A 22915-nucleotide genomic window follows, 5' to 3' on the forward strand; every position below is an offset into this window, starting at 1 on the left:
AAGCTTCTCCTAAGCCAGTCGCCGGTTCTCAGTGAGACACTTTTGCAGCCCCTGACACTCGCTACTTTAGAGTCGCAGGCCGCTGCTGACTCCCACGTGGAGTCGGCCATGCCGCTGGATACTCAAAGTATTGGAGCCTCGGACGCTAATCCCTCAGATGGGTCCAGAGCCGCTGAGCAGGTACTGGCTTCTGAGGGTGTAGTCAGACCACAACATCTTTATATTAGAACGACTTCAGCTTCAAAGACAAAAGCAGCTTCTGAAGCAAAGAAACAAACTCATGAGCCACGTGTACAGGCCTCTATGCCCAAAAAACAGATGATCAAGATGGCCGAAGACCTAATTACCTTGATCAGGGGTTCCCATCCCCCTCCTGATAAGAGGCCTAGGCAAGACACTGACTATGAATCTTAAGATCAGGTTTCTATTTCTGCTGATTCCTCTTCTGATCAGGGATATTCTTTACCCCCTATGAGGATTCTGATGCTGAAGAATCTATACCTTCAGCATCCCCTCCTGAGGATTATTCTTTTGGGGAAACCTTGCATACCATGAGGGAACATTTTCACTGGGAAAGCCAAGATTTTTCAGAATCTAAAAAGAGGCTCAGGGATTTCCTTTTACTACCACAGCACAGGCCTCTAGCCATTCCCCCTGTGTTAGACATTGTAGATGATGTGTTTTTGGAGTCTAGTTTGACCCCTGACTCCTTACCTCCAGCTCCTGTTAAGCCTGACAGATATTACAGGGTTCCTGACTCACACAATTTTCTTTTTAAAAACCTTGCTTGCTGACCAAGAAACTATTTCACAGGGTCCCAAGGGAGTTAAGACCTCTACAGCAAAAAACCCAACCCCCTCTGACAGAGATTCGAGGGCACTGGATAGATGGGGAAAAAAGGTTTACACATCTGCAACTTTGGCTATAAGGGCCTTAAACTGTCAGTTTCATATGCTCAGGTATCAGCAACATCTCATGGGATTGCTTAAACAGAAAATTATGTTAAATTCTGAATGTGCTGAAAACAAGGTAATGCAGGATTTATTGCATGCAGCTGAACAAGCTGGAAAGCATACTTTGCAATGTGGTTTTGATTCTTTGGAGGCCTTCTGCAGGGCCGCAGTTACGGGTTCTGAAATTAGGAGGCATGCTTGGTTAAAGGAACAAAATCTGCCTGATCATGTTAAAGTTAAGTTACTAGATGCACCTTTACAGCATGATACTTTGTTTGGTGCTAAGGCAGAAGAGGTGTTAAAGAAAATGGAAGACGAAGCTAAATCTATGCAAACTGTTAAAGATTTTTTACAAGTACAGCCACCTAGGTTTAGTAGACATTGGCCTACAAAAAATTGGTCCTTTCCTGTGTCAGACAGACCTCAAAGGGGCCGATCCCAGGCGCAAGGTTCTTATAGGTCAAAACAGTGGGGTGCTTCTATCTCCAAAGCTGGAGAAGATAAAGCACAAACATACAGAAAGCAGTCCCAATGACTTTCCCCTGCCTGCACCAAGCACTTAACTGCTGGCAGCACCCTTAGGGGGGAAATTAGCACTTTTTGCTCAAAATTGGCACATTATAACCCAGGACAAATGGGTTCTAAATATAGTGTCACAAGGCTACAAATTCCATTTCCATACTCTGCCAAAGGCAAACGACTGGCCAGATCTGCCAAAAAATCAGTGGGCAGAGGCACAAAAACAAGTTTCATCCCTCATGGACATGGGGGCTGTTCAGCAGGTACCAGAGCAAGAGCGGGACAAGGATTTTACTCAAGACCGTTCTTGGTACCCAGAAAGGACAAGGCCTGGAGGCCGATACTGGACCTATCTATTCTGAACATATTCCTGGATATTCCAAAATTCAAAATGTTGACTTTGCAGCAGCTTCTGCCCATGCTGGGCAAGAATGCTTGGCTTGTGACTTTAGACCTAAAAGAAGCATACCTGTATTTTCCAATCAGACAATCGTGCAGAAGATACCTCAGATTCAAGGCTGGTTCAATGCATTACCAATTCTCTGCACTGCCCTTTGGTTTATCTACTGAGCCCAGGGTCTTTACAAAGTGCCTGGCACCAGTAATTGCATTCTGCAGACAAAGAGGAATACAAATATACCCTTACTTGGACAACTGTCTAATTCAAGCAGAGAACACATTCTTCTTCAACATCTGGCATTTGTGAAAAGGCTTCTAACATGCCTAGGGTACACAGTCAACAAAAATAAATCAAAACTAGTACCCTCTCAAGATATAACATTCCTGGGTGCAAGCTTGACTACAACTGCCCATATGGTTTATCTCACGCCAATCAAAGGCAACTGACTACTTATTTCACAATGTTGGCAACAAAGGCCCAGTTATCTACAAGAAAAATCCTGCAGGCTCTGGGCTTCATGACAGCCTGCATCCTACTAATTCCATATGCAAGACTGCATATGAGGAAACTTCAGTGATACCACTCAACATTGCCACAGCCTGGAAACAATGATTACCGTCATTCCCTGCCTGCAACAGGAGTTTCGATGGTGGGCAAAGGCTTGTCACCAGAACAAGGGACAGCCATTCACATTACCCCCAGCCAGGCAGACACTAACAACGGATGCGTCAGATTATGCCTCGGGGGGGGGGGGGGGCCTGCCCACATGGCAGGAAGATGCATTCAGGGCACATGGACCTCAAACCAAATGCATCTACATATCAATCAAAAAGAGATGCTAGCTGTTCAAAATGCCCTGACAGCCTTCAAGGACTTACTTCATCCGGGACAACTACTGATAAAGACAGACAACACCATGGTCATGTGGTATATAAACAAGCGGGGGGGGGGCACACATTCTTACCCCCTTTGCAGACTAGCCATGACATTGTGGGACACAGCTTTGACTTACCAAGTAAATTTGCAGGCACAATTCCTGCCAGGAAAGGAAAATACTCTGGCAGATGAACTAAGCAGAAACCTCATGGATCCCCACGAGTGGCAGCTGGATCCACATATCCTCAGCATGATAACAAGGAAATGGGGATGCCCGGACATAGATCTATTTGCCTCCCCTCACAACTACCAACTAAAAAGATTCTGTACAAGGACTTATAAGCATGGAAAGTGGACGCCCTATCTTTCAGCTGGAAAAATCTATCAGTATTTGCCTTTCCTCCACTGCCTCTCCTCCCCAAGGTACTCCTAAAGGTCAGACAGGAGAAACCAAAGATGATACTGTGATTGCCCCAGACTGGCCCCATCAGTACTGCTATCCAATCCTAAGGAACTTGTCTCTTTACCCAGCTTGGACCTTACCTCAGTTACCTCGTCTACTGTCCCAGCAAAACAATTAGATCCTGCACAGCCAACTCAGGACATACTGGCATCATGGCGGATAATGTTGTCATACAAAAAACACCTCTCAGCAAAGCTGTGATGGATGTCATTCTGGAAGCCAGAAGGCCTAGTACTAGAGTGTCTTATGCTGGAAAATGGAAGAGATTCTGTGCTTGGAACCAGGCACAAAGAACTGATACAACTGTACAAAATATTCCTCAGATTTTGCAATACTTAACTGAGATGCTGGACAAAGGCCTATCCTTTTCATCAATTAAAATTCATGCCTCTGTCATTTCGGCTCATTACAATACAGAGCCACCAATTTTTTCTCATCCTTTATTAAAGCAGTACCTCAGAGGAGCCAGAAATTTAAGGCCTCCAAGGAGATCACCAATACCTGTATGGGACCTCAACTATGTCTTGGAAAAGATCACCCTGCCACCTTTTGAGCCAGCAGCTACAGTTGATATAAAGTTTTTATCTTGGAAAACAGCTCTACTCCTAGCAATTACATCTGCAAGATGAGTTTCAGAGCTACAGGCGCTCATGGCTGTGGAACCTTTTATCATTTTGTATCCAGGCAGGGTCTCTCTGAGAACCAACCCAACATTTATGCCTAAAGTGTTGTCCATTGTGGCTCTTAACCAAACTGTTCATCTGCCAACTTTTTATCCAAATCCACAGAACAAGGGGGAGAGAATTCTGCACTCTTTGGACGTACACAGACAGCTTAGATTCTGCTTGGACAGAACCAAAGCTTTCAGGAAGACAGAGCAATTACTAGTGACATATGCTGCAGGATCACAAAGAAAGGCCATCTCAAAGCAGACTATTTCTAAGTGGATAGGCCACTGCATTCGTTTGTTATTTACACCATGGCAAGCCAGTGCCTAAGGGCATTAGACCACATTCCACCAGAGCTGCAGCCACTTCAGCAGCCTTTCTCAGGGGAGTACCAACCAGCAACATTTTAGAGGCTGCTACTTGGAGTTCAGTGCACACATTTACAAAGCAGTACCATCTGCCGTTCTACTGTAAATCCAGAGCAGGCTTTGCCACTGCAGTTATGCAGGGCCTCATAGCCGCTCCTACTGCTGTCTAGTTCCAGCCTCCCAACCTTAGCTTTGGGACTCTACCCAAATGTAATGACTGCAATAGTGAAACACGAAGAACATAGTACAGTTGTGTACACTTACCATAAATGTAGATGTTAGAGTGTATTCACTGTTGCAGTCCAGGTTACCCATCCGCCATCCCCCTTTTTTTCTATGGATCTTATCTTTCCTTCTCTGATTAATACAACCTATGTGGTGTATTTGCTTATAGATGAAGGTAAAATTTATATCTGTGCATTTATTGATTTTTTTATATATAAAGTTTGGCTACCCTTTTTAGGGGGCACCTGACATCTGGGACAAGAAAAACTGCTGCTTCTTTTATACCCCTGACGACCTGACGTCAGGGAAAGGGTGACGGCGGCCGACACAAGACCCAAGACTTTAGAATTCAGGCCGGCTGAGGGCAACCTGCCAGCAGGATTACCCAAATGTAATGACAGCAACAGTGATTATACTCGAACATCCACATTTATGGTAAGTGTACACAACTGTACTTTTCTTTATATAAAAACTTTTTCTTCGTTTCCATAGTTTATTTTCAAAGATTGTACCCTGCAGCCTCTCTGGATTTCCTAAGGGCTGCAGCTTCCTTTTCAAGGCCCCTGTGGCTGACCGCTCTGTTATTTCAGTAACCTCTGATAAGGTCTCCAGCTCACTACCTTCTACTCCCCTCCTCCCCTCGAACAAGGATAGTAGATAGTTGGAGAGGTTTGGCAGGAAAATTTATACCTCAGCCACCCTAGCTTTCCAAGCACTAAACTCCACACCAAGGCCAGTGGGCATCCTCTGAGGAGAGACCACATAAATGTAAGGGAAATGAAGACCTTAATTCTTGCAATCAGTCTTTTCAATCCCTTCTCTGAGACCATGAAGGTTTTGCATCCACACAGACAGTATGACTGTCCTGAGGTATATCAACAAATGGGAGGGGGGCAAAATCCTTCCTCCTTTGCAGACTAGCCTTACAGGCCTGTGATCTGGCCCATCTCTTCAGGTGGGTTACATCCCTTCCAATCGTAATACTGTGGCAGACACTCTGAGCAGATCCAGAACACAGGCCCCTGAATGGATGCTTCACAGGGATGTGTTCCTGGATATTGTCCACCACTGGGGTGTTCCACAAATAGATTTGTTTGCCTGCCTCCTGAACAAACAGCTTCCAAAGTCCTGTGCCAGAGAACCTCATTCTCAGGCATGGAAAGTGGATGCCCTATCAATCTCTTGGAAATTCCTTTATGTATTCTTCCCTCTTCCACTCATTCTGAAAGTCTTGCTGAAAATTCAACAGAACCAACCAAGAATCTTGCTGGTGACTCCCTATTGGCCAGGACACCACTGATTCCCCCTTCTCCTTCATGTAGCCAAAGCCACTCACCACATGTTGCCTCACAGAGTAGACCTAATCACACAGAACAAGGCTTTACTTATCCACCCACAGTTGGAGACCCTCCAACTGACCCTGTGGGTGATAGAGCCCTGATTCCTTTTAGACACTTTTATTCTGAGGATGTGCTACGAGTCGTGCAGGAGGCCAGGAAAACTAATACCAGAAAACTTTGCCTCTTCAAATGGAAGAGATTTTCATTTTCATATCTCACCAGAAACCAGCACCTGTTTACAGCAGAACCTCCGATGGTTCTGTCTTTTCTGTTTGAATTGCTCAATGCAGGTTTAGCCTGTTCCTCCATAAAATCACATCTGTCAGCTATTTGTTTGTCTACCTCTTTCACCACCCCTAGCATCCAGGTTTGAAGCCAAACAATTCCTTAAAGATGTCCTCCATATTATACCTCCCAGCAGACCTTTCGCCCCACCCTGGGACTTGAACTTTGTGTTAGAGAAACTAACTCTGGTGCCTTTTGAGCCAGCCTCTTCTTTCTCCCTCAAACACTGTACTTGAAAACTGTCCTAGTGGCTGTTACCTCCGCCAGGTGAGTATCAGAATTACAAGCCCTTGTGGCTTCTCCTCCTTTCTTGTCCTTTCACAAAGACAGGGTTTCTCTTCGGATTAACCCCTCCTTCGTGGCAGCGGTAGGTAATGAATTGTTCTTAAACCCATCTATTCATCTTCCACCTTTTTCCCTTCTCCCCAGAGCAGTAGTGAGAGGATCCTACACACACTTGATGTACGCAGACAACTCAGATTTTACCTACACAAGACCAAATCCTTTAGAAAGTCAGACCAACTGTTTGTGTCATTCCACCCCCTGGGCTGTGTCCGTCTTCACAAATGGTGTCTGTCAGCCAACAATTCGTAGACATTCTGAAAAAACATAAGGATAACGGTAGAGACAGACCACACAAGGCTAAGCCTTTCGACGACTCTACCGCTAAGCAGGTTGTCAGGTCTCCGAAATTCAGTGAGGCACTTTCGCAGCCTCTGATGCCCGATACGATTTCTGCACAGGCCTCTACCGAGACCCTTTTGGAGTCAGGTATACCGCAGAAGTCTTCTTTGTCTTCCAAGCCTTTGGTTGTCTCTGCCTTGGTTTGGTCCGGAGCAGTGACGCAGGCACCAGCTTCCGAGGAGGCCTTTCACACTACCAATTCTAGACAAAAACTGACGTCTTCTCATCCGACTACCGTTTGTCAGACCGATGGATACTCTTAGGCCTATTAGCCAGGCCACTCCTAGAAAATCTACCTCTACCACCATCTTACTCCTGCTCCACCACCTCAAGCCCAAATGCTTAAGATGGCAGAGGATCTTATTTCCCTCATCAGGGGCAGTCAGGCCACAACTTCTAAAAGGAAAAGGCACCCTTCTCCTGAACTAATGACAGAGCAGGATTCTGAGGAATCTGATTATTCAGATTTTGAAAGAGGTACAACAACCTCTGACTGCTTATGAGGAATCCATTCCTTCTGCCTCCCCACCAGAAGAACTTTCCTTTGGGGAAACCCTTCACACCCTCAGGAAATATTTCCACTGGGAATCTCAGGACTTCCCTCAGTCTAAGAAAAGACTAAGAGAGTTTCTTGACCTGCCCCAGCACAGACCCCTGGCCATCCCCCCTATCTTACAAGTGGTGGATGATGTTTTTCCATTAATCCAGTTTAGCCCCTGATGCCCTCCCATCTGCTCCCAGTAAACCCGACGGGTATTACAGAGTACCGGATTCTCACAAATACCTGTACAGAAATCCTGCTGCAGACCCCGGAGGTAGTTACACAGGGACCTAAAGGAGCTAGGGCTAGTTCTGCAAAGAATCCTATTCTTTCTGACTTCCAGAGCTGTGGACAGATGGGGTAAAAAAAGTATACATCTCTGCAACCTTAGCTATCAGAGCGCTCAACTGTCCGTTCCATATGTTGAAATATCAACAACAAACTTTGGAAATACTAAAGCAGAAGATTTCTACCTTTCCTGACTGTGGCAATTATAAAGAGTTAGCAGATTTACTGCACTCTACTTGCCATGTGGCACACTGTGGATATGACGCACTGGAAGCCTCAAGCAAGGCAGCAGTGTCTGCATCTGTTGTTAGGAGACATGCATGGTTGATGGAATGACCTATCCTTGATTATGTCAAGTCTAAATTAATTGATTCACCCTCGGATAAAGACAGTTTGTTTGGAGAAATAGCAGGAGAGGTGCTTAAAAAGCTGGAAGACAAAGCAAAATCAATGCAAACAGTAAAATATTTCTTTCAGGCTCAACCTCTTAGGTTCAGCAGAAATTTTCCCTCTAAGCGCTGGTCTTTTCCTGCACCTAGCAGACAGAGGGGCAAGGTAAGCCCCGCAGGGACAAGACCACCCAGGCCCCTATCCCAGGGACAGCAGGGAACCAAACAGTGTACCACTTCTGTCCCAAAGGCAGGGAGTTCTAAGCCATCCCTCTATGGCAAAAACTCTCAATGACTCCCACTCCCCCCTTTACCCTCCTTTCACCCACCAAAAGCTAGGAGCAAGGCTGTCCCTCTGCAAAGAAAATTAGCTGTCTGTAATAAAGGACCAGTGGTTCTTAAAGATCGTTTTTCAGGGATACAAATTCACTTTCAACAAACTCCCAATTCCCAGAGGGTACCCAGACTTGCCTCCAAATCAGTGGGCAGAGGCATTAAAACAAGTCCAAACCCTCGTATCCCATGGGGCAGTGGAACCTGTTCCAGCAGGTCATACAGGTGAAGGCTTTTATTCCAGGCTATTTTTTGTTCCCAGAAAGGAGGACACTTGGTGCTCTATCCTGGATCTATCCATTCTGAGCACCTCCTTGTTGATCCCCAAATTCAGAATGCCAACTTTGCAGCAGCTGCTGCCTATACTGACAAAATATGCCTGGTTCGTGACCCTTGACCTAAAAGATGCCTACCTCCACAACCCCATAAGGGAATCCTGCAGGAAATTCCTGCGCTTCAGAGCAGACTCACAACACTTTCAGTTCTCTGAGCTTCCCTTTGGCTTATCTACTGCTCCAGGGTATTCACCCAATGTTTAGCTCCGGCCATAGCATTTTGCAGACAGAGAAATATACAGATTTACACTTATCTGGTGGACCTCATTCAGGCAGAGTGCAAAGTAAAGCTGCTCCAGGGCCACCTCTTTGTCAAAACCCTCCTAATTTCCTTAGGGTTCACCATCAATGAGAAGAAATCAAAGCAAACACCCTCCAGGAGGATCACTTTCTTGGGAGCACTGCTGGCCACAGCATCCCAAATGGCCTTCCTATCCCCAGAAAAGGAGAGCTTCCTGCTTCTCTGCATTAAGCAGCTGGCATCCAAAAGTCACCTCATGGCGAGGAAGTTCCTTCAGACCTTGGGGTACATGGCATTTTGCATCCTTCTAATTCCTCTGGCCAGGCTTCACATGAGAAAGCTTCAGTGGTATCTAAAGAACCTTTGGTGTCAACACTCGCAGCCTCTAGAGACCCCTGTCCCTCTGATCCCCTATATAAGGGCCGAGTTTCTATGGTGGACAGGGCTTGTGCCAAGAACAAGGGTCTTCCCTTCATGCCCTACCGGGCAGACAGTCACCACCGATGCCTCCGACATTGCTTGAGGCGCTCACTTAGCAGGTAGGTACACCTAGGGTCTTTGGGATGCCCAGCACCTTCCCTTACACATCAACCAGAAAAAAGTGATGGTAGTACAAAAGGCTGTGACATCCTTCCAACTCCATTTCAGGCCAGGGGTTCTCCTTATCAAAACAGACACCACCACAGTAATGTGGTACATCAACAAACAGGGAGGGACCCAAACTTGCACTCTGTGCAGGCTAGCCATGAACCTCTGGCTGACTGCCTCCTCCATGGGATTAAACCTAATAGCCCAATAACTACCAGGGATCAACAACACCCTTGCAGATCACTTAAGCAGAAACTTACTGGACCCCCACGAATGGCAGTTCCACAGAAAGATCTTTTTGCAAGTCACTCAGGAGTGGGGAAATCCGGAGGTGGAACACTCTGCTTCGCACCTCAGCCACCAGCTAATGAAATTCTGTACCAGGGAGTATCACCTCCTAGCATGGAAAGTGAATGCCTTGACCTTCCCCTGGAACTCCCTCTTGGTGTACGCATTCCCTCCTCTGCCCTTTATTCCCAAGGTACTGATCAAGATAAGGGAGGAGGGACCAAAGGCCATCCTCATTGCTCCAGATTGGCCCAGACAGCATTGGTACCCCTTGCTGTGCAGCCTAACATCACAGCCTCCCAGCCACCTTCCCCTGATCCCAGACCTCTTGACTCAAGTGTGGGGGAGGGGCGGGTGCTGCACCTGCTCCCAGACTTGCAGACTCTCAAACTGTCAGCATTGCTAATACTCTAAATGCAAGCAAGGGGCACCTGTTAAGCAAACAGGTCCTAGACATTATCACAGAAGCCAGAAGGGCCCAGCACCAGAAAATCTTACGCAGGAAATGGAAAAGATTCTGCTCCTGGAGCCAGTCCAGAGGGGCCAGTTCCTCACAACCTTCTGTCCCTCTTATTCTGGACTATCTAGCGGAGTTGCTCAGGTCTATATTACGAGAGAGAAAATACTATTAAGCGAAAACTAAAACCCGACACCTATTGCGTGAACCGCGGATATCCCGAACGCACTAAACCGTGAAATTTTAAATGTCGAACTGTCATACTCTGCCAACCCCACCATCCGCTACATACTACCTGCCCAAACAAAATAAAGCACATACATACACTAACCAAATCCTACTTCTAACCCTAAAGTAAAGCACAAACACCCTACTTCTAACCCTACACTAAACCCCACGTACACAACTATCTATGCACTATCCTTAACCCCTCCCTAACTCTAAGGTCCGTAACTACCGCACACTTCCCGTACATAGATATACACAAACAAAATAAATAATCCACATACATACATTTAACAAAACCCTACATCTAACCCTACACTAAATCTAACATACATAACCTATCTATGCACTTACCTTAACCCGCACCCTAACGTCCGTAAGTATCCAACATTTACCTTATACAGCTATTCAACAGACGGGCCAACCATGGTAATTCAACATTTCCGAAATCACGGTTTTGTACTTTCGCTATAAGTCAGTTTCGTGCAATACGTGTCTATGTTTATGTATTCGCGTAAACGGACTTTCGCTCAGCTAATATAGGCCCGAGTTGCTCAATAGTGGCCTCTCCTCTTTCTCTTAAAATCCATGCCTCAGCCATTTCAGCTCATTTCAATACAGACCAGCCCCTGTTCTCACATCCTTTGATTAAACAATTCCTCAGAGGGGCTTCTAATGTCAGATCTCCCAGAAGGGCACCCATGACAGCCTGGGACCTGAATTATGTTTTGGAAAAACTAACTTTACCAGCCTTCAAACCTGCTGCTTCAGCAGAACTGAAATACCTCTCCTGGATGACTGCTTTCATACTAGCTATCACCTCAGCCAGAAGGGTTTCAGAACTTCAGGCACTGATGGCCAATGAGCCCTTCATCATTTTCCATGCAGACAGGATCTCCCTTAGGACTAACCCCTCCTTTATGCCCAAGGTGGTATCTAATGTGACTCTCAGCCAGGCCATTCATCTGCCCACCTTCTTCCCTAACCCTCAAAACAAGAGAGAAAGAATTCTGCACTCACTAGATGTGCACAGACAGCTCAGATACTGCCTGAACCTTACTAAACCCTTCAGGAAAATGGACCAACTTCTTGTCAGCTTTGCTCTAGGGACAGAGGGAAAGCCCATTTCCAAGCAAACCATTTCCAAATGGATATCACACTGTATCCATTTCTGCTACAGATTACATGGGAAACCACCCCCCTACGTCTATTTGTACCCATTCTACTAGGGCAGCCTCCACTTCCACAGCATTCCTCAGGAGTTCCCACCAGGGACAACTCGGAAGCTGCCAGCTGGACCTCAGTCCATACCTTTACAAAGCATTACCACCTTCCTCTTTTCTGTATGGCTAGGGCAGGATTTGCCTCTACAGTTTTGCAGGGCTTGCTTACCCATGCCTAGGTCTCTAACTAATCCTTCAACCCCTCTCCTCAGCTTTGGGAATCAACTGCAACAGTGAAACATGCAGAACGTAGTACAGTTGTGTACACTTAACCATAACTGTAGATGTTGGAGTGTATTCACTGTTGCAGTCCTGGTCTCAGCAGTGAAACATGCAGAACGTAGTACAGTTGTGTACACTTAACCATAACTGTAGATGTTGGAGTGTATTCACTGTTGCAGTCCTGGTCTCAGCAGTGAAACATGCAGAACTTAGTACAGTTGTGTACACTTAACCATAACTGTAGATGTTGGAGTGTATTCACTGTTGCAGTCCTGGTCTCAGCAGTGAAACATGCAGAACGTAGTACAGTTGTGTACACTTAACCATAACTGTAGATGTTGGAGTGTATTCACTGTTGCAGTCCTGGTCTCAACAGTGAAACATGCAGAACATAGTACAGTTGTGTACACTTAACCATAACTGTAGATGTTGGAGTGTATTCACTGTTGCAGTCCTGGTTTTCCTCCCGCCTTCTCCTTTATACCCTCTTTCCTTAGGGAGACATAAGCTTCTTGGGATGGTTTTTAACCATCAGGACCACTTTGCCATATTTCCTTGGGCTTCTGACTGGTTAGGGCAAGAAAAACTGATGTAATGGCGTCAGCTGCCTTGCTTTATAGCACTGATGACCTGACGTCAGTCTACAAGCGACAGCAGCTGGTGCAGAAAAACATTGACTCTGGTATTCAAGCCGGTCGAGGGCTACCACAGCAGGGATAAGTCACAGATAATGACTGCAACAGTGAATACACTCTAACATCTATGTTTATGGTAAGTGTACACAACTGTACTTTTGACTTGCCTGTTGCCATGTCTGATAGACTGGATTAGGCTGCAGGGTACAAAAGATGCAGTTCTTGTGTGTACAAAATTCCTAATTCTGATGCCCTCAAGAAGTGCGTCTTTTGCCTGGGGTCCAAACATCTGCAGGCTGATTGTCCTATCTGTGCGTCCTTCAACACGCGTGTCCTTTTGGATCATCAGAATAAGTTAATTTTGAAGGGGGTCTTGCCTGCTTCTGGAGCTCAAACTCTTGTTAAACCGTCGGGCTCCGAGGATCTTAAGCAAAGAGCCTCCTCAGCTTCCCTGGGGGCTTCTTCCTCTTCTCATGCAGAGAAAAGACCTGGACTGCCAGATCCAAGTTTGTGTTTACAGTGCCTTCAGATCCGACAGTCCTCTCGGCTCCGAAGCCGGCTGCTGATAAGTCCATGGATCCATTGATGTCCTTCAAGAATACAACTGCAGTCATAACATATGGGTTGTCCTGCCTCAGGCAGCCCTCGGTCGGCTGGATTCCAAAGTCTGGGTCCGACGTCAGCTGGTGTCGCCTCCTCTCCGACGTCAGAACGGCTGGAGTATAAAGGCATCGGCCGACACCATCTTCTTCAGTCTTTCTTGCCGCGCGGTGCCCGAAGCAGAAGCCGTTCGCAAGTGCCGGTCGGTCAGCTCCTGTGTTTTCAGTACCGAAGTCATCTAAAAGCTAAGTACCCCATTGGGGAACATTTTTTCTTGCCTCAGCCGATGTCAGAACAAATTGAGAAAGTTAATAATTGTTTGTCTTGTGGTAAACAAATACCTCATAAGGACTTCCATTCTTATTGCCTACCTTGCCTGGGCCCAGACCACGACGTCTCGGCCTGTGCTGCCTGTGCTTGCTTTAATAAGCGCACTCTTAGGCGCCGGGCAGAATTTGCCGAAGACTTTTTCGGCGAATCTTTCGCTTATATCATGCCGTCGGAACAACCGACTACTCAAGCTTCCAAAAAACGAAAGGACCGGGACCGACATCCTCGGCCCGCGTCCTCCATCGATACTCCTCCTAAACCCTCCGCGAGTGCTTCTGTCCCTTCGGAAGCGGTAATTCAACCGCTCCTGGCCGACGACACAGCGTTAACTCGTCCTTCGGTCTCGGAGTCTACACCGGTGCCGGTTGTTGACTTTCCTCCAGAAACCGAAGTTCTGGATCTACCCGACACCATTCTTGTGGACAAGGTTACTCCTGCACGTGGGGCAGCTAGGCCTCCTGTATCCATGTCCATCAAGGCCTTTGCACGTGCTAAGGCCGCCAGCCAGGCCAAGGCCCATCCTAAACCTACTGCCCAGGGCCCTTCTTCTGATAAACAGATCATGTCTCTTGCTGCAGACCTTATTTCTCTTATCAGGGGGTCTCAGCCTCATCCAGACAGAGGTTCTCAGCTGCCTGCAGAGAAAAGGCCCAGAACTGAGCAGGCCGACAACCTCTCTTCAGATGAAGCCTCTGGGGATTCTGAGCCTTCAGATACCCAAGAGGAATCCTTCCAGGCCTATGAAGACTCTGATGCTGAGGAATCAATTCCCTCTGCCTCTCCTCCAGAGGATTTTTCCTTCGGTGAAGTCTTACATTCTATGAGGGAGCATTTTAAATGGCAGGGTCAGGAATTCTCTGATTCCAGGAAAAGGCTACGTACCTTCCTCAAGCTACCCCAGCACAGGCCTTTACCTATCCCTCCTGTTATGGATGTCCTGGATGATGTTTTCTCCGACTCCAGTGCTAACCCTAATTCTCTCCCTCCAGCTCCTGTCAAGCCAGACAGATATTATAGGGTCCCCGACACCCACAAACATCTCTTTAAGGCCCATTCTGTGGATCTAGAAACTATTTCACAGGGCCCCAAGGGAGTGGCTACTTCCACAGCCAAGAATCCACTTCCAGCGGATAGGGAAGCTAGGTCCCTGGAGAGATGGGGCAAAAAAATTTATACCTCTACCACCCTGGCCATGAGGTCACTTAACTGCCTTTTTCATATGTTTCAGTACCAGGATTTTTTTACTGGATGATTTACAGAAAAAGCTAGCCTCTCCAGAGCCTACTGATAGAAAGGCATTGCAGGATCTAGTACATAACACTCAGCAGGTTAGCAATCATTTTCTTCAGTGTGGTTATGATGCATTGGAGGCTTCATGTAGGGCAGCTATGACTGGGGCTGTTATACGTAGACATGCTTGGTTAAAAGAACAGCCACTACCAGACCATGTTAAAGTAAAGTTACTTGATGCACCTCTGGAAAAACAGAAGCTTTTTGGTGCTAATGCACAAGATGTGTTGAAGTCCATTGAGGAAAAAGCAAAATCAGTACAGGCAGTCAAAGATTTCCTCCAGGTTCAGCCATCCAGATTCAGCAGGAATTGGCCTTCAAAGAATTGGTCCTTTCCAGACACTGACAAGTTTCAAAGGGGAAAACAGGCGTGCCCGAGGTAGAGGGCAATACCAAGGTTCCTACAGGGGCCGCCAATGGCAACCACCAAATCAAAGAAGTGGCGCAGGCAGCCCAGCTGCACCACAAGGACAACCACAATGACTCGACTTTCATACCGCCTACAAAGGCTCAAAGAGAAGCTCCTTGGGGCGGAAAATTATCCTTATTCTCAAAAAACTGGCATATCTTAACCAAGGACAACTGGATTCTGGATTTAATAGACAAAGGTTACAGATTCCACTTCCATACTTAACCAATAAGACAAGGCATGCCAAACCTGCCACTTCATCAAAGGGCAGAGGCACTCATTCAAGTTTCAAAGCTGATAAATATAAAAGCAATAGAAAAGGTTCCTCCACAGGAACAAGGCCAGGGATTTTATTCAAGACTGTTCCTTGTTCCAAGAAAGGAAAACAAATGGAGACCTATACTGGACTTGTGTACTCTAAATACTTATCTCATTGTGCCAAAGTTCAAAATGCTGACATTGCAGCAACTCCTTCCCATGCTGGGCAAGGGGTCTTGGCTGGTCACTCTGGACCTCAAGGAGGCATACCTACATGTCCCAATCAGACAAAACTGCAGAAGATACCTCAGATTTCTTGCAGGGACAGAGCATTATCAATTCTCAGCATTGCCGTTTGGCTTATCTACTGCGCCCAGAGTGTTCACGAAATGCCTGGCATCAGTTGTGGCACACTGCAGACTCCAGGGGATTCAAATATACCCTTACTTGGACGACTGCCTCATACAAGCAGACAACAAGCAAACCTTGATAACAAACTTGGACTATGTCATTCAATTACTACAGGCCTTGGGATACACAGTCAACATTCAGAAATCAAGACTTCTGCCATCCCAACAGATTTTCCTAGGAGCCAAACTGGACACAAAAACACAGATGGCTTATCTCACAGAGGAAAAACAACAGCAGTTACCAGAGTACTTCAAAAGCCTAGCAAAGCTCTCCCAGCTGACTGCAAGGAAAATCCTGCAGGCCCTGGGATTCATGGCATCTTGCATTCTCCTGATACCTTTAGCAAGACTTCATATGAGAAAGCTGCAATGGTATTTAAAAAGCTTATGGTCCCAACACAGCCAAAGCCTAGAGGATGTAATCCCACTCATTCCATGTCTGCAAAGAGAATTTTTGTGTTGGGCTCAAGCAAGTCAGTTAAACAAAGGCATGTCTTTCAACAAACCTCAAGCAGGTCAAACTATTACAACAGACGCCTCAGACCATGGATGGGGGGCGCACATGGAGGGCAGATGCATTCAAGGCCAATGGACACCAAGGGAAAGGCATCTGCACATAAACCAAAAAGAGATGTTGGCAGTGATGCATGCAATCGAGACTTTCGAAAAATCACTTCAACAAGGACAATTGCTAATAAGGACAGACAACACCACTGTTATGTGGTATATAAACAAGCAGGGAGGCACTCATTCTTATCCCCTCTGCAGACTAACAATGATTCTCTGGGAAAATCCCAAAGTCTGAAGATACATCTGCAATCCCAGTTTGTGCCAGGCAAGGACAATGTACTGGCGGACAAGCTGAGCAGAAATTTCTTGGATCCACACGAATGGATGCTGCATCCTCACATTTTCTCACAAATAACAAGGACATGGGGAATACCGGACATAGATCTCTTTGCTTCTCACATGAATCATCACCTGGAAAAGTTCTGTACAAGGACCCACCATCCTCTAGCCTGGAAAACGGATGCTCTCTCCTTCAGCTGGAAGTCCCTAACAATTTATGCATTTCCTCCTCTACCACTGCTGTCCAAGGTGATACTGAAGATCAAAGCAGAACAACCAACAGGCATTTTGATAGCTCCAGACTGGCCAAGGCAGCACTGGTACCCATTGCTGTTGAGCATAACTCGGACCAAACCGTGGCCTCTGCCCCTATGGCCTCTGTTCTAACACAACACAATTACAGGACGGTTCATCAAAACCTGAAAACATTGCATCTGACAGCCTGGAGGTTACCATAACTCCTTCCGATATCTCTCTTTCCAAAAAAGTTCAAGAGATCTTACTGGAAGCACGCAGACCTTCCACCAGAAAAAACTATTCAGCCAAGTGGAAGAGATTCATCATCTGGAATGCTAGCAGGGGTCAGGATACAGTAGTATTGAGTATACCTCAGATATTGGAATACTTGGCAGAAATGTTTCATACTGGTCTCTCATATTCTTCCATAAAGATTCATGCCTCAGCAATTTCAGCAAAATACAATTGTGATCCACCTGTGTTTTCACATCCTTTGCTAAGACAGTTCCTAAGGGGGATAAAGAATATCAAACCTCCCAGGAAACCGCCAGTACCTGCATGGGACCTCAACTTCGTCTTGGAAAAATTAACTCTTCCTCCCTTTGAACCAGCAGCAACTTCAGAAATGCAATTTCTCTCATGGAAAACGGTTTTCCTATTGGCAATCACATCAGCAATAAGAGTATCGGAGATACAGGCACTCATGGCAGTACCTCCTTTTCTCATTTTTCATCAGGACAGAGTCTCTCTAAGAACCAATCCTTCATTCATGCCAAAAGTAATTTCCAGGGTGTCTCTAAATCAAGCCATTCACCTGCCTACCTTCTTCCCCAATCCTCAAAACCGGGGGGAAGCACTGCTGCATACTTTGGACATACACAGGCAACTACGCTACTACTTGGACAGAACTAAGGCCACCAGAAAGTCTGACCAACTGCTTGTAGGCTATGCTGCTGGAGTACAGGGAAAAGCTATCTGCAAGCAAACTATTTCCAAATGGATTGGACACTGCATCAGATTCTGCTATTCCTTTCATGGAAAAGGTGTGCCAGCCAATATTAGGCCACACTCCACCAGAGCTATAGCCACATCCACAGCTTTCCTAAGGGGAGTGGCTACAAAGGACATTCTAGAGGCTGCTACATGGAGCTCCGTGCATACATTTACCAAGCACTACAACCTGCCTTTATACTCCAGATCCCGAGCAGGCTTTGCTTCGGCAGTCCTGCAGGGCATTTTAGCTACACCATCACTTTCTTAGTTCCAACCACCCCCAGCTTGGCTATGGTATTCAACCCATATGTTATGACTGCAGTTGCATTCTTGAAGGCCATAGTACAGTTTTGTACCTACCATAAATGTAGATGTCCGATAGATATGCAACTGCAGTCGGATTCTCCCACCCTCCTACCCCTCTGCAACCTTTTTTATGGGTCCACTACCCCTATTCCTATTAGCTGGGGGTATCTCTATGGTGTATCTGTTTATTACTGTTGTGCATTCTGGAATTGTTTATCCATTCACCAAATTTAGCCTTCCTAGGAGGGCACCTGGCATCTGGGGCAAGAAACACTGAAGAAGATGGCATCGGCTGATGCCTTTATACTCCAGCCGTTCTGACGTCGGAGAGGAGGCGACACCAGCCGATGCCGGACCCAGACTTTGGAATCCGGCCGACCGAGGGCTGCCTGAGGCAGGACAACCCATATGTTATGACTGCAGTTGCATATCTATCGGACATCTACATTTATGGTAGGTACAAAACTGTACTTTCTCACCGGATTCAACTGTGGTTGTTATTGAGTGTCCGCGACGAATGTCATCCTCGGGTCCTACAGAGTCCCGTCCAGATGTTCTTCGTGTTTCACTGTTACAGTCATTACATTTGGGTAATCTGCTGGCAGGTTGTCCTCAGTCGGCCTGAATTCCAAAGTCTTGGGTCCTGCGTCGGTTGCTGTCCTCTATTCCATGACGTCAGGTCGTCCGGGGTATAAAACATGCAGCCGACACCATTTTCTTTAGTCTTTCTTGCTGCGCGGTGCCCGAAACAGAAGCATTTCGCAAGTGCTGGTCGGCCCACTACTGAAATATTCGAGTTTGAGTTTCAGAACCGAAGTCTTCACTAAAGCTGAATACCCTGTTGGGGAAACTTTTTCTTGCTTTTTACCGATGTCAGAAAAAGTTAATAATTGTATTACTTGTGGGAAGCAAATACCTCAAGGATCTCCATTTATACTATATTCCTTGCCTAGGCCCTGATCACAACGTGCCTGGCTGTTGGTTTTGTGCTAGATTTAACCAACACATTATTAAGCGTCGGTATATTTTTGCATCAAAGTATTTTGGGAACAGATTTAACTACCCAGAAATGTCGTCGGATAGCAGTCCGATTACCGGAGTACATAAAAAACGCAAGAAAAGGACAGAGAAAGGCAGTCAAGATCCAAAACCGATGACGAAGCCTCTCCTAAGCCGTTCGCCGGTACTCAGTGAGGCGCTTTCGCAGCCCCTGATACCCACTACCTTTGAGTCGCAGGCCTCTACCGACACCCATGTGGAGTCCGGCATGCTGCAAGATACTCAAAGTATTGGACTGATGGATGTATCTCCCTCGGATGGGTCCGGAGCTGCTGAGCAGGCACCGGCTTCTGAGGGTGCATTCAGACCTCAACATTTATATATCAAACCGACGACAGCTGCAAAACCAAAGACAAAGGCAACTTCTAAAACTAAAAAAACAACTCATGCGCCACGTGCACAGGCCTCTATGCCTAAAAAACAGATTATCAAAATGGCTGAAGACCTTATTACCTTGATCAAGGCTACCCATCCCCCTCCAGATAAGAGGCCTAGGCAAGACACTGATTATGAATCTTCAGATCAGGTTTCTGTTTCTTCTGATTCCTCTTCTAATCAGGAATTATCTATACCTCCCTATGAGGATTCTGATGCTGAGGAGTCTATTTCATCTGCTTCTCCTCCAGAGGATTATTCATTTTGCGAAACCTTGCATACTTTGAGGGAGCATTTTCAGTGGGAGAGTCAAGACTTCTCAGAATCAAAAAAGAGGCTCAGGGATTTCCTCCTTCTCCCTCAGCACAAGCCTTTAGCCATTCCCCCTGTTTTAGACATTGTGGATGATGTGTTTTCAGAGTCAAGCTTGACCCCTGACTCCTTACCTCTGGCTCCCAGTAAGCCTGACCGATATTATAGGGTCCCTGACTCGCATACATTTTTACTTAGAAACCCTGCTGCTGATCCTGAAACTATTTCACAGGGTCCAAAGGGAGTTAAGGCCTCAGCAGCAAAAAATCCTACCCCTTCTGACAGATTCAAGTGCACTAGACAGATGGGGAAAAAAGGTTTATACATCTGCAACCTTGGCAGTCAGAGCCTTAAACTGTCAGTTTCATATGCTTAAATACCAACAACATGTTATGGGATTGCTGAAACAGAAAATGATGGTTTCAGAATGTGCAGAAAATAAAGAATTGCAGGAATTATTGCATGCAGCTGAACAAGTTGGAAAGCATACTTTGCAATGTGGTTTTGATTCTTTAGAGGCCGCCTGCTGGGCTGCAGTTACTGGATCGGTGATTAGGAGGCATGCCTGGTTAAAGGAACAAAATTTTCCTGATCATGTTAAAGCTAAATTGCTAGATGCACCTTTACAGCATGATTCTCTGTTTGGTATTAAGGCAGAAGAGGTTTTAAAGAAAATGGAAGGCAAAGCTAAGTCTATGCAAACTGTTAGACTTCTTACAAGTGCAGCCACCAAGATTCAGTAGACACTGGCCTACAAAAAATTGGTTCTTTCGTGTGTCAGACAGAGCTCAAAGGGGCAAATCCAGATGCCCAAAGGGTTCCAGATACCAGGCACAAGTTTCATACAGGTCAAAGCAATGGGGCACATCTACCTCCAAATCAGGGGAGATGAAGCGCAATCCTGCAGAAAACAATCACCAATGACTTCCCTCTGCCTACACCAAGCACTTATCTTTTGACAGCACCCATAGAGGGAAAATTAGCACTTTTTGTTCAAAATTGGCAGTTAATAACCCAGGACAAGTGGGTACTAAACATAGTATCACAGGGATACAGATTCCATTTCCACACTCTGCCAATGGCAAACGGTTGGCCAGATCTGCCCACAAATCAATGGGCAGAGGCGCAGAAACATGTTACGTCCCTCATGGATATGGGAGCCATTCACCCAGTACCAGAACAGGAAAAAGGACAAGGTTTTTACTCTACTGTTCTTGGTACCCAGAAAGGACAAGGCCTGGCGGCCAATACTGGATTTATCAATTTTGAACACATACCTGGAAATTCCAAAATTCAAAATGCTGACTTTACAGCAGCTTCTGCCCATGCTGGGCAAGAAAGCTTGGCTGTTGACATTAGACCTAAAAGAGGCATACCTGCATGTCCCAATAAGATAATCGTGCAGAAGATACCTCAGATTCAAGGCTGGCTTAATGCATTACCAATTCTCTGCACTGCCCTTTGTAAAGACCCTGGGCGCAGTAGATAAGCCAAAGTGCCTGACACCAGTAATTGCATTTTGCAGACAAACACGTATACAAATATATCCTTACTTGGACGACTGTCTCATTCAAGCAGAGAACAAGGACACTAAGTCGACACCTGGCGTTTGTGAAAAGACTTCTAACATGCCTAGGGTACACAATAAACAAAAAGAAATCACAACTGGTACCCTCTCAAAAGATAAAATTTCTGGGTGCAAGCTTGAATACAACTGCCCAGATGGCTTACCTTACGCCAGACAAACAAAGGCAACTGACCACTTACTTCAAACTGATGGCAACAAAAACCCAGTTTTCTGCAAGACAAATTCTGCAGGCTCTGGGCTTCATGGCATCCTGCATCCTACTAATTCCATATGCAAGACTGCATATGAGGAAACTTCAATGGTACCTAAAATGTTTATGGAGTCAGCATTCACACAGTCTGGAAACAATGAATGTTCCATCATGTTACACTGCTGCAGTCATCACACTTGGGTTATCCTGCTGTCAGGCGGTCATGCAGTCTGCCAGAGTTCCAAAGTCTTGGTCCGGCGTCGGTTGCTGTCGCTTCTTCCCTGACGTCAGTGCACCAGGGGTATATAGTATGCATCCTACACCATTTTCTTCAGTCTTTCTTGCCGCGAGGTGCCCGAAGCAGAAGCAGTTCGCAAGTGCCGGTCGGCCGACTCCTGAGATTTTTGAAGTCGAATTTCAGACCCGAAGTCTTCAATAAAGCTAAGTACCCCGTTGGGGAAACCTTTTTCTTGCCTCCGACCGATGTCCAGAAAAAGTTAATCCCTCATAAGGACTTCCACCCTTACTGTATTCCATGCCTAGGCCCTGATCACGACATCACTAGCTGTTGGTTTTGTGCTATATTTAACAAATCCATTATAAAAAGACGTTTTGATTTTGATCAGCTGACGACCTCAATACCGAAAAAACGCAAAGACAAGGATAAAGACAGGCATCCGAGGTCCAAAACCGACGACAAAACCTCTTCTAGGCCTGTTGCCGGTTCGCCAGTGCTCAGTGAGGCGCTTTTGCAGCCCCTGACACCTGCTACCTCAGAGCCACAGGCTGCTTCCGACTTCCATGTGGAGACATCTAGGCCTCTGGAAACTCAAGGTATTGGGCCTACGGAAACTAATCCCTCAGATGGGTCTGGAGCCGCTGAGCAGGCATCGGCTTCTGAGGGTGTTTTCAGGCCTTCACAACTTAACATAAAATCAACAGCCAAGACAAAGGTACCATTAAAGACAAAGAAACAAGTACAGCATTCTCCTGGGCAGTCCTCCATGCCTAAGAAACAGATGCTTAAAATGGCTGAAGACCTCATTACTCTAATCAGGGGTTCCCATCCCCCTCCTGAGAAAAGGCCTAGGCAGGATACAGATTGACTCCTCTGATCAGGTTTCCATTTCCTCTAATTCCTCTTCATACCAGGGATACTCTCT

The 22915-nt window shown here is 46.2% G+C and overlaps 1 protein-coding gene across 8 annotated transcripts in view; it reads left to right on the plus strand.

Moving 5' to 3' along the window:
• Positions 1–22915, plus strand: part of PRR14 (proline rich 14) — a 1002113-nt gene that overhangs the window by 244311 nt on the left and 734887 nt on the right. The gene's annotated exons all lie outside the window — the stretch shown is intronic.

Source organism: Protopterus annectens, chromosome 10.part0, assembly GCF_019279795.1.
Source record: "Protopterus annectens isolate FY-2018-M chromosome 10.part0, PAN1.0, whole genome shotgun sequence".
Classification (NCBI taxonomy): domain Eukaryota; kingdom Metazoa; phylum Chordata; order Ceratodontiformes; family Protopteridae; genus Protopterus; species Protopterus annectens.